At 34.3% G+C, this 13,427-nt stretch overlaps 1 non-coding gene across 1 annotated transcript; it reads left to right on the forward strand.

The window, feature by feature from the left end:
- The first annotated feature begins 8,230 nt into the window (after positions 1–8,230).
- LOC121231340 (small nucleolar RNA R71) lies at positions 8,231–8,337 on the forward strand. Its single transcript, XR_005929400.1, has one exon. It is a non-coding gene; the product is annotated as a small nucleolar RNA R71 (small nucleolar RNA).
- Positions 8,338–13,427: the final 5,090 nt, after the last annotated feature.

The following is a 13,427-nucleotide window of genomic DNA, read 5'->3' on the forward strand; positions in this document are numbered from 1 at the left end:
AACAGGCACTGCATACTGTCTCAAGGCTCTATCCCTATCATCAGCAATAAGGATAGGATTTTGAGCAAGGTTTGCTCCATTTCCTTGATTCATATTCTCGAAATTCATTCATTCAGTCCTTTTCTAGTTTGCTTGTCTTCTTCGCTGTCGGAAAGTTCGTTCAATCTCAGGGTCTACAAGGAGTAGGTCAATAATTAGGTCAATACTCATAAACACCTGAAATAATCACAGAAAAATTAATTAACTTAAAAATTAAACAGAAAAATAAACCAAAATGTAAAACTAACAAATTCAAAAATAATGACTTTTTGAAACAGCCCCCGACAACGGCGCCAAAAACTTGGAACCACGGAAAAATGTGCAAGTGTACACAATCGCAACAAGTAATAAAGTGACAAGTAAATGTTGAGTTATCGTACCCATAGGGACTGTAAAAGAATTATCTATGAAATTAATTGTAAAACACTTTGGTGAGGTAAAAATAATTTGATTTTAAAAGGTGGTCAAAAACTGTTTAAAAACTAAGTAAAGAATTAAAAATAACAAAAGAGTTCTGATGCACGATTTCAAAATAAGATTTAATTAATGTAACATACTTGTGTTGGATTAATTATTTTTCTTGAACTGAGAATTATTAAACTCATGTTTATACTGTTACGAATAAATTCATAGCAACCCGGTAATTTGCTAACTTATGATCAAACTTACATACAAAAATCCATTCATCTCTTGACATATCCCTATGTCAATTCAACCGACTAAACAGATTCTAGCAAGCAAACATGCTGTTGCACATACATACTCATTAAATTGAACCAATCTCTTGCATATCCCTATGTCAATTCAAATGATTAATTAAATCTAATAAGCATATAAAAGACTTTGTGAAGTAACAAGGCATCCTTACCTTGAAACAATTTAATCACAATAATCTTGCAAGTTATACAAGACAATAATATCGCCAGATACATTGCTAATTTACCCTTCAGCTACCTTAGAAGAATAAACATGCACTGATTAAGTACTGTGTCAAGTAATTACAATTTCAATCCATTTAAATAATTAATTCATTAGTTACCCCACAATCGTAATGCAAGAATAACTTAAGAATGGTTTTACTTAATCAAGCATCTTACCGAGGCTTATAACAATATAAACATCATTTTAACAATTTAAGCAGGCAGAATATAATCAACCCAACACAAACATAATTTAAGCTGGATTGATTAAAATAACCATTTCAATAGCATAAATATTCGTAAACATGTTCGTCAAAACAACAACAGAAATTAAAGAGTTAGGGAACAAGAGGCAAATCCGATGTTTCTTCGTGGCTTGACTAGGTGCTCCGTTCTTCGTTCTTCGTTGGCCTTGGCTATCAAGGTGGCTTATGAAAACCTAATTGCTGCTGCAAAATGGCTGATAGAAGCCTCTTTTCCAAGAGAAGAAATCGGCAGTTGATCAAGAGGGAATGGAATGGAAAAAAAATGAGAGAAAAGTGAGAAAGGGAATGAGAGAATGATGTAAAGTGAGTGATGCTTTGAATGATTAGCAAGGGGTGGCTTTTATAGCTGATTGTGACTGCTAAAAATAGAAAATTCCAGCAGCCAAAGAGACCTCCCTTGGCCTGCCACACACATGGCAAAGTTGAGAGTTTCAACTTTGCTATTTTAAGCTTGGGGCAAATTTACAAAGCCATAATTTAAGGTGGGGTTTGAATGCAATTTAGAAGTCTTTTGAGGGCCTTTTTGCAAGCATATTTAATCAGATAAAATACTGATTTGGGTCAGCATATGGACAGTTCTGGGCTCCCCATTTAGTGGCTGGTTCGGTTTACTCAATTCGGCTCGACTAGTGCGGTTCAACTAGACCCTTTCTCCATAATTAATTAAAAATAATTTATTTAACCCACATTAAATGGAGAATAAATTAAAATTAATTAAATTATGAATTAATACACATTTCTGGACCGTCTTAGGCTAGAAATTAAGGTGCCTCGATACTTCAAATTGCTTCTCGGTTTTGTGCTTTCAGTAGTGTCAGCCGAGCCAATTTTTGACCTTTGCTCGAATCTGTCAAAAATAGTCAAAATTAATCAAAATTAAGTATAAAATTAAATAAATTCACCATTTTCATATTTTTAACATGATTTAATTATTTTATAATATTTAATTAATTTTTTACAAGAATTTAACCGGATTTGCATGGATTTGACTAAAATTGGGTATGAAAAGTATATAAAATTTTGTGTTTCCATATAGCTATGGTGAGTCCAGAATATCGTATCCATAAGGACTAAAAGTACTAGTATTAACTATCTTTCTATTATTTAGCCTAAAATAAAAGGGATTTGTTTTAACCTAAAATTAACTAAACTAAATAACTAATGAACACAACAGAGAGTGAAGGAAATAATCGAATAAACCAATGATAAAGACAATACCCAAGGAAGAATCCACCTAAACTTCACTTAATATTCTGACTCTGAATTAAAAGATTTATTCACTTGTCTTGATCCGTAGGAATCCCTAAATTATGTTAATATCTCTTTCAAGACTAAGAACAACTGATTCTAGGTTGATTAATTGAAATCTCTTTCTAAGTAAAACCCCTATTGTCACTTTAACTCGATCTATGGATTCCCTTATTAGATTTGACTCTAATCTGACAGATTTATGTCGTCCTATTTCTAGGATTGCAATCAACTTCGCTAAGTTATGCTAGATCTACTCTTAAACAGGGACTTTTGCTCCATTGAATAAGCACATCAAACTTGAATTAATATCCTAAAAATATTAAGGCAAGAATTAATAACACATAATTAAGAGCAAGAACAAGTATTTATCATGTAATTCAAAAAATTAAATAATAAGATCCGTCAAAAAATTAAATAAATGATTTATTCACTTGTCTTGATCCGTAAAAATCCCTAAATCATGTTAATATCTCTTTTGAGACTAAGAACAATTGACTCTAGGTTGATTAATTGGAATCTCATTCTAATTAAAACTCATATTGTCGCATTAATTCGATCTATGGATTCCCTTATTAGATTTGACTCTAATCCAACAGATTTATGTCGTCCTATTTTTAGGATTGCAATAAACTCCACTTAATTATGCTAGATCTACTCTTAAATAGGGACTTTTGCTCCATTGAATAAGCACATCAAACTTGAATTAATATCCTAAAAATATTAAGGCAAGAATTAATAACACATAATTAAGAGCAAGAACAGGTATTTATCATGTAATTCAAAAAATTAAATAATAAGATCCGTCAAAGGTTTCATCTTCCTTAGGTATCTAGGGAATTTAATTCATAATTTTGGGGAAAAAATCTCAAAAATAGGAAAACAACAAAACATAAAGAAACCCAAAAACTTCGAGAGAAATTGAAGGGAGATCTTCAGTATTGAAGGATATCCTGCTTCCGAGTTGAATTCGTTGGCATTCTTCGAGTAATTTCTGCTTTCTACTCCGTGTGCCCCCCATTTAGGTCCTCTTCTAGTGTGTATTTATATTGGGTTTTTCCACGTAACAGGGAAGCAGAGTGCGAAATCGACAAGGATTGGCACATGGGCATGTGGCTAGCCCGTTTGGCTCACATGGGCGTGTAGCCAGCTCGTGCGGAAATGCCCAGGCCGTGTGGATCCTGAAAACAGCTCTTTTTGCCCAATTTTGGCTCGTTTTTGCTCTTTTCGCTCCCCTATGCTCATCTAAGTATAGAAACATGAATTTAAAATATTAGGAGCATAAAATTCACTAATTCATATAATAAATCATCCAAAAACGCATCAAGAATGTGATTAAAAACATGTTACTTTTGTGGCTTATCAAATATCTCCACACTTAAGCATTTGCAAGCAAAATCCTTAACTTACAATTAAAATTAACCTTTCTCAACTTGTAATTCTCATAATAATGTTTTGTCATAATTCATAATTAATCACACATTGATAATTCCACTAAAAGAGCCCTAAAGATTCAAACAAACCAAGTCACACATTTTTTTAAGACATGAAAACATAGGTATCTCCCCTTATCTAAGTAATTACATTTAACTCAAAATCGACAAGATTTTACATCCTCACTAAAGATTCACTCAAATCACTCAAAGTGTTTAAGGTTCAAAAATTAAGCACTCAAAAGTCAATTATGAAAAGTCATTACCATAGGCTTGCATGAAAATCAAATCTCCACCACTATAAAATGATATGATACACAAATCAAAAGGCCTTTGAAGGGTTGTAACGGGGCTTGGGTTAAAGGTGTGGATAAAGGCTGAAAAGGAAGGTTAGAATCGGGATCGAATTGATAAATTACCTAACTAGAAAAATAAACTAATACTGAATAATTACATTAATCGAAATTATTAAAGAATAATAGGAGCTACTTCTCAGAATATGAAATTAACTACTTTAGCTCAAAAACATAGAACTAGTAATAATAAACATAAATGTATTTTTTTAACTTCTTTTTTTTTCACCTTTTTTTAGAACAATGGATAACAAGAGAAAATTTAACAATTGAAACAAAAGAACATAGTTAAGCAAATAACCAAATCAAATCTCGACAAAAAGGGAGTCAATAAAACGAGAAACAATTCTCAAAGAATCAAAAAAAGAGTTATGGGTTAATATTAAAGAGTAAATCAAGAAACAATTTGTTAGGCTTAAAGGGGGTTCACTAAGGGTTAATTATGAAGGTAGGCTCATGGGATAAGTGGGTTAAAACCTAGGTGCCTTTATCATCTCAGTATATCAAATCAAAGGTATGGTCTTGACATGTATAATCGAAGCAAGTTCTAGAATGACCAATCAGTATTGACACACTCATAACCAATAATAGAGTGAGCAACAAAAGTGTATGCTCTAAAGGCTCAAAATCTCACAAAAAATTATGGTTTTTGATGTTAATCTTGTAAATCTCAAACTTCAAGGTAATACTTCAATTTAGGAAAACAACCTAAATTTTTTAATTCTGAAAATAGACTTATACTTATCATGCTTGATTCTCTAGTGTCTTAAAGTTTAAACAATCAATGCACAATTACCTATGAATTAAATCCAAAACACATCAATGATAATCATAAATCAATAAGAATTCATTCTAATAGTAATGTGAGAAAATTACTTAAACATAAGATATAATTCATGGATTTTCTAATTATTCTACAGATAACCTCCCCACACTTAAGATGTACATTGTCCTCAATATACAAACATATATAATCACAGTATAAATAGAATATCATAAGAGAGGGAGAAAACTGAAACTGCCCTAAATATTGGATGAAATTTTCAGAATAGTGAAAAGCAGAATTGCAATCAAATCTAAATGTAACTCATGATTCCGAGCAAACTAACAAGAAAATAAACACAAATAATAAAGAAGATTAAGGGGTTATAACTCGATTAGAAACAACCATAAATCTTTCAAAAGATAATAATGAAAATAAGTTGAAGAGAAAAAAATAAAATAAAATAAAACAACTAAGACAAAATTAAAAAGAAAGATAAAAAAAAACTCAATGATATCAATAAACTTAAAAGGTAATTGTAATAATAATAGTAAAAAAAATAAGAAAGAAAAAAAATAGAAATAACAAAATAGAAATTAAAATAATAAAAATTAAAATATAAAAAAATTTAAATATAAGTATAAGAATAATAAATTAATTAATTAATTAGTAAAATAAAAATAAATAATATAACAATTAAAAATAAATAAAATAAAATAAAATTGGGGTGATTAACCCAGTTTTCACATGACCATGGACATGCCTGTGTGTCCAAGCCGTGGGGGTCACATGGCCATGTCGCGAGGCCGTGTGTGTTTTCCTTTACTTCTCCCATGCCCATGTGAGATCCCACACGCCCGTGCGGTCAGGCCGTGTGCTCCACACACCCGTGTGGCTAGACCGTGAAACTCTTTGACTTTGAAAAAAAATTAGCTCCAGGTTTCACACGGCCTAAGACACGCCTGTGTGTCCAGACCGTGTGGGTCACATGGCCGTGTCTTCAGGCTGTGTGTTTTCCTTCGCTTCTCTCATGCCCTTGTGAGATCCCACACGCCTGTGTGGCCAGGCCGTGTGCTCCACACACCCGTGTGGCCAAGCTATGTAGGTCAAAAACACAATTTTTTTTTAGATTTTGAAAATTAATTAAGTTTTAAAAAAATCGTGAAATAATGTTAAGATAGCAATGTTAACACTCGGGTTGCCTCTCAAGAAGCTCTTATTTAATGTGTAAGCTTGACTTACCTCGTATTCACACGGTTACAGTGGTTCACGGAGTCGAAACTCCTCTTTCTCACTATCAATTGTATTATCAACATAAGGTTTTAGCTGAGTAATATTTACCTTAAAAGTGCCAAATTTAGAATGACTTACCTCAACTGTACCATATGAGAAAATATTCAGTACTGTAAAAAGAGTTGCACCATTTGCATTAGGCTCTAAAGTGGCGATTCGAGGGCCCGTTTTATCCAACAATACCTGATCACCAGTCTTAAATTGGTTCGTCCTATCGTTAAGCTCGTTATGGAGTCACTTTGGCTCATCGTGTATTTTAAGTTTCTCTTTGACGTGTGTCCGCCATTCATCTAGTTCATTGATTTGTAATCTTCTTTCTTCAAGATTTGTTCTATTTTTGTTATGTAAATTGCACTACGGCTCTGTCACGTTTTTCTGAGGTGTTTCCTGTAAAGAATGTTGAGCCACAAGGTTATTAACATTAACAAAACTTGTAATATCATCTCGATCACTAGATATCCTAACAGAATCACAAGCTTGGAGTTTAATTGTGTCATCCTACATGAAGTATTAACTTACTTGTACCAACCTCTATGATAGTTCTAGCAGTTGCTAAAAAGGGTCATCCTAAATTAATGGTATGTCACTATCCTCATCCATGTCTAGAACAACAAAATCAATTGGGAAAATAAATTTATGAATTTTGACGAGTACGTCTTCAACAATACCCCTAGGAAATCTAATTGTTCTATCTACTAATTGAATGTTCATCCTAGTTTGTTTGGGTTTCCCAAGACCTAGTTGCTTAAACATTTTGTCGGGCATGGCATTAATACTAGCCTCTAAATCAGCCAAAGCATTATTAACACTTAAACTACCAATTAAACAAAGAATAGTAAAACTCCCTGGATCATTCAATTTGTTGGGTAGTTTATTCTGCAAAATGGCTGAGCACACTTCATTTAGCTCCACATGCGATGAATCATCTAACTTTCGCTTATTTTCTAAAAGCTCCTTTAAAAATTTAACGAAATTTGGCATCTGCGAAAGAGCTGCAATAAACAGTAAGTTAATATGTAATTTTTTCAATAGTTTAAGGAATTTATCAAATTGTTCGTTTGTGTGGTCTTTCCTTGTCGCATTTGGATATGGCACATGAGGTTTATATTCCTTACCGACCGAATCTTGCTTATTTTGGCTCACCTCAACCTTACCATTGCTTACCATAGTTTCTTGCCTCGGTTTAGATTCAGATTCAGTTAACCCTTCTTCATCTCGAACAGTGATCGGATGAAGTTCCTCTTTTGGGTTAGTTTTAGTGTTTCTTGGCAAGCTACCTTGTGGTCGTTCTGAAATCATCTTTTCCAATTGATCGATTTGATTCTTAAACCCTTGAATCGATGTTTGTTGATTTTTGAGCACTGTTTCGGTGTTTTAGAAAAGAGTTTCTTACACTGAAATAAACTTCATCAACATCTCCTTAAGGTTCGGCTTCTTCTCCTACTGGTAAGGTGGTTGAAAGCTTGGAACACCCCAAGAGAAGTTGGGATGGTCCCTCTAACCTATATTATAATTGTTACTATATGGATTATTCTGTGGTCTAAAATTATTACCAATATAATTGACTTGTTCATCTTCTGTGCTTAGGTTGTAGGATCGATTTTCTGGATGTTTCCCTCCTCTATTTGCATCATGTATCTGCGTAGAACCATATAAACCATCAATCTTTTTATTCAAAAGTTCTACCTGATTTGACAACATGGTAATCGCATCAACGTTAAAAACACCGGCTACTTTTATTGGCTTTGTCCTCATGACTTGCCACTAATAATTATTCAGTGATATCTTTTCTATAAACTCGTAAGCCTCTTCAGGTGTTTTGTTATTCAAAGTCCCACCAGCGGATGAATCGATCAATTACCTAGTTGAGGGGTTCAAACTGTTATAAAAAGTTTGAACCTGTAGCCATAGAGGTAACCCGTGGTGATGGCAGCTTCTCAATAAATCCTTATACCTCTCCCATGCATCATATAAAGTCTCTCAATTCATTTGTTCAAAGGAAGAGATATCATTCCTCAATTTGGTTGTCTTAGCCGGTGGAAAGTACTTCAGCAAAAACTTCTCTGTCATTTGATCCCAAGTAGTGATAGAATGTCGTGGTAGGGAGTTCAACCACTACTTAGCCTTATTTCTCAACGAGAAGGAGAATAACCGTAGCCGAACAGCATCATCAGAAACACCATTTATCTTGAAAGTGTCGCAGAATTCTAGGAAATTAGCCAAATGAGTATTTGGGTCTTCGTCCTGCAAACCATCAAACTGAACAAACTGTTGAATCATTTGAATAATATTAGGCTTCAGTTCAAAATTATTTGTAGCAACAACAAGTCTAACAATACTCGATTTAGCCCTAGTTAAATTGGGCTTGGCATAATCGTACATAGTATGAGGAGCAGGATTTAGATTTACATGGTTTACAACAACTGCAGGAGGTAACTGATTATTATGATTTTTTACCATCTCCTCAGTATTAATAATAATATCCTCTTGCTCTTCTATTGTATTTTATTGACTTTACCTCGTTTCACTACGGTTTTTGTGAGCTGTACTTTCAATCTCACTGTCGAATACTAAAGGTCTTGACAAGTTTCTTCTAGTCATAAACTAAAGGAACCTGCCAAAAGAAAAGTTAGTAAATTAAAAGTAAAACAAAATAAAAATAAAAATGGCTAAAGTAATAAAAATCTAGTGTTCCTAATATTTTAGTCCCCGGCAACAGTGCCAAAAACTTGATGATCATTTTATGAAACACTAAACTAGACTACGATCATGACTAAGGTAAGCGCACCTATCAAATGGTAGTATAGCTGTGGTGAGTCCAGAATATCGTATCCACAAGGACTAAAAGTACTAGTATTAACTATCTTTCTATTATTTAGCCTAAAATAAAAGAGATTTGTTTTAATCTAAAATTAACTAAACTAATTAACTAATGAACACGACAGAGAGTGAAGGAAATAATCGAATAAACCAATGATAAAGACAATACCCAAGGAAGAATCCACCTAGACTTCACTTATTATTTTGACTCTGAATTAAATGATTTATTCACTTGTCTTGATCCGTAGAAATCCCTAAATCATGTTAATATCTCTTTTGAGACTAAGAACAATTGACTCTAGGTTGATTAATTGGAATCTCATTCTAATTAAAACTCATATTGTCGCATTAATTCGATCTATGGATTCCCTTATTAGATTTGACTCTAATCCAACAGATTTATGTCGTCCTATTTTTAGGATTGCAATAAACTCCACTTAATTATGCTAGATCTACTCTTAAATAGGGACTTTTGCTCCACTGAATAAGCATATCAAACTTGAATTAATATCTTGAAAATATTAAGGCAAGAATTAATAACACATAATTAAGAACAAAAACAAGTATTTATCATGTACTTCAGAAAATTAAATAATAAGATCCGTCATAGGTTTCATCTTCCCTTGGTATCTAGGGAATTTAGTTCATAATTTTGGGGAAAAACATCTCAAAAATAGGAAAACAAAAAAACATAAAGAAGCCTAAAAACTTTGAGAGAAATTGAAGGGAGATCTTCAGAATTAAAGGATATCCTACTTCTGAGTTGAATTCGTTGGCGTTCTTTGAGTAATTTCTGCTTTTTACGCCATGTGCCCCTTTTAGGTCCTCTTCTAGTGTGTATTTATAGACTTTAGAATGCTCAGAAACCCTAAAAATTGGGTTTTTCCACGTAATAGGGAAGCAGGGTGCGAAATTGACACGGACTGGCACATGGGCGTATGGCCAGCTTGTGTGGCTCACATGGGCATGTGGCCAGCCCGTGTGGAAATGTCCAGGCCGTGTGGATCCTAGAAATAGCTCTTTTTTCCCAATTTTGGCTCATTTTTGCTCTTTTCACTCTCCAATGCTCACCTAAGTATAGAAACATAAATTTAAAAGATTAGGAGCATCAAATTCACTAATTCATATAATAAATCATCCAAAAACGCATCAAGAATGGGATTAAAAATATGTTACTTGTATGGCTTATCATGGACTTTATGTTGATGTTTGACTATGATGATATGATGTTTGTGTAATGAATGCGAAATGTTCTGATATGTCCGATAATGCCTTTTAACCCTAATCCAGTGTCAGATACGGGTTAAGGGTGTTACAGTTTGACACGTGCGGCCATACACTGCCTCATAAGGCGCCATCTTTATACTCGAATGAAAACTATTGTTATAGGCGAATTCAACTAGTGGTAGGTATTTTTCCCAACTACCTTCGAATTCCAATACACAACATCGGTGGATATCTTCAAGTATCGGAATTACTCTTTCGAATTGACCGTTGGTCTGTGGATGAAATATGGTACTAAAACTTAATTTCGTACACAAGGCTTCTTGAAACTTTTTCCAAAACCTCGACGTAAACCTCGGATCTCTATCTGAAATAATAGAAACAGGCACCCCAAGTAATCTCACAATCTCAGCATGTATAGCTCAGCTAGCTTATCAAGTGAATAATTAGTACGTATCAGTATAAAGTCAGCCGATTTCATCAATCTATCAACCACAACCCATACAACATCATTCTTTTCCGGTGTCAAAGGCAAATCCGTTACGAAATCCATCGTAGTCCTATCCCATTTCCACTCAAGTACCATCACTAGCTGAAGTAAACCCGAAGGCACTTGGTGTTCAGCTTTCACTTGTTAGCATACCAAGAATCTTGAAACAAACTCGGAGATATCTCTTTTCATGCCCGACCACCAATACATTTCCCTTAAATCATTATACATTTTCGTACTACCTGGATGCACAGATAAATAGCCATTATGCGCCTCATGAAGAATTTTCTGAATAAGTTCATCATTCTTCTATACACATACTCTACCTCGGAACATCAAATAGTTATCAAATCCCACATGAAAATCTGAATCACTAACTGATTCACAATGAGCTCTCTCGGCTTGCAAATCACTGTCACATTTCTGGGCTTTACAAATCTGCTAACTAAACATTGGCCTAGCTCTTAACTTGGCTAGAATAGAACCGTCATCAGATAAAGTCAATCTCGTGTTCAAGGCCTTCAAAGTAAACGAGGCCTTCCTACTCAAGGTGTTCGCGACAACGTTCGCTTTACCCGGGTGATAATCAATCACCAACTTATAATCTTTCAGCAACTCGAGCCATCTTCATTGTCGTAAGTTCAAGTCCTTCTAATTTATCAAATACTTTAAACTCTTATGGTTGGTAAAAACATGACATTTCTCATCGTACAAATGGTGTCGCCATATCTTCAAAGCAAACGCAATAGCGACTAATTCCAAATCATGCGTCGGGTAATTCTTCTCATGTGGCTTCAATTGTCTCGAGGCATAGGCTATCACCTTACCTTCTTGCATCAACACACATCCTAATCCATTTAGTGATGCATCGCTATAAATCACAAAGTTTTTTCCCGATTCAGGTTGCACTAAAATCGGTGCCTCGGTCAAGAAGGCTTTCAACTTGTCAAAACCTTGCTGAAATTTTCTGGACCATTCAAACTTGACATCTTTTCGCAACAATCTCATCATAGGCGTAGCAATCATCAAAAATATTTTGAAAAACTGGTGGTAGTAACCGGCTAAGCCTAAAAAGCTCCTAACCTCTTACACATTTCTTGGTGGTTTCCAATTAACAATCACCAAAATTTTACTGGGATCAACCTGAATACCATTCCCTGAAACGATATGTCCCAAGAGTCCAACTTCTCTAAGCCAAAACCCACTTTTACTGAACTTAGCATATAACTATTTTTCTCTCAAAATTTGTAAAATAGCTCTCAAATGCTCGGCATGCTCGGTCTCATCACGAGAATAAATCAGTATGTCATCAATAAAAAAAACTAAAAACTTATTCGAATATGATCAGAAAATTCAGTTCATCAAGTCCATGAAAATAGCAGGGGCATTAGTTAATCCAAATGGCATAAGAAGAAATTCAAAGTGCATGTACCTTGTTTTGAAAGCAGTTTTCGGAACATTTGACTCTTTAACTCGTAACTGATTATAGTCAGATCTCAAATCAATATTTAAAAACATGGATGCTCCTCTCAACTGGTGAAACAAGCCATCAATCCTTGGTAAAGGATACTTATTCTTTATGATAACCTTGTTGCGTTGTCGGTAATCAATGCACAATCTCATGGATTAGTTTTTCTTTTTTACAAATAACACTGGAGCACCCTAAGGGGAATAACTCGGTCTCGCAAAACCCGTATCTATCAATTCTTGAAACTAAGCTTTTAATTCTTTTAATTTAGTCAGAGCCATCCTATACGGAGCAATCGATATCTGTGAAGTACCAGGGACTAACTCAATGCCAAATTCAACTTCTCTAACTGGAGGTAACCCAGGCAACTCTTCCGGGAACAGGTCTTGACATTCACAAACTATCGACACTGATTCAATTTTCAATTTAGACTCTTTTTGTATTCAGCACATAAGATAGATAAGCTTCATAACCTTTCCTTACATATTTTTGGGCAAACATCGAAGAAATCACAATAGGTAACTCACTCGACTCATCTAAATCAATCCAAATAATTTTTCCATTTTCACATTTCAGTTCAATAATCTTTCTTTTACAGTTCACTACAGTATCATGCAATGTAACCAATCCATACCCAAAATAACATCGAATTCATTGAAGGGCAACATCATTAAATTAGTCAAAAAACAGTGACCTCGAATCATTAAGGGACAATTCTTGCAAACTCTGTAAACTAATACATGTTTTCCTAAAGGGTTTGACACTCTAATCACAAACTCGGTAAACTCAATAGGCAAACATGTACTAGTTACCAATTTCACATATACATAAGAATGAGTCGATCTAGTATCGATCAATACAACTACAGTAGTGTTATAAAGAGAAAAAGTACCAGTGATAACATTGGGAGATGTCACTTCTTTGCGATAATGGATGGCATAAGCTCTGGTAGTTGCTCGAGCTTCATATCTCACAGGGGTATCTTTCGTCATACCCTTACTACTAGCACCATTCTCGGTATTTCTCGGCAGCCTACCCCTTGTAGCAGTACTACTCGGCCTTACACTCTAAAATTTTTCCTTCTCAACCATTTCAAGATAATCACGGATA

This window comes from Gossypium hirsutum, chromosome A06 (genome assembly GCF_007990345.1).
Source record: "Gossypium hirsutum isolate 1008001.06 chromosome A06, Gossypium_hirsutum_v2.1, whole genome shotgun sequence".
NCBI classification, from domain to species: domain Eukaryota; kingdom Viridiplantae; phylum Streptophyta; class Magnoliopsida; order Malvales; family Malvaceae; genus Gossypium; species Gossypium hirsutum.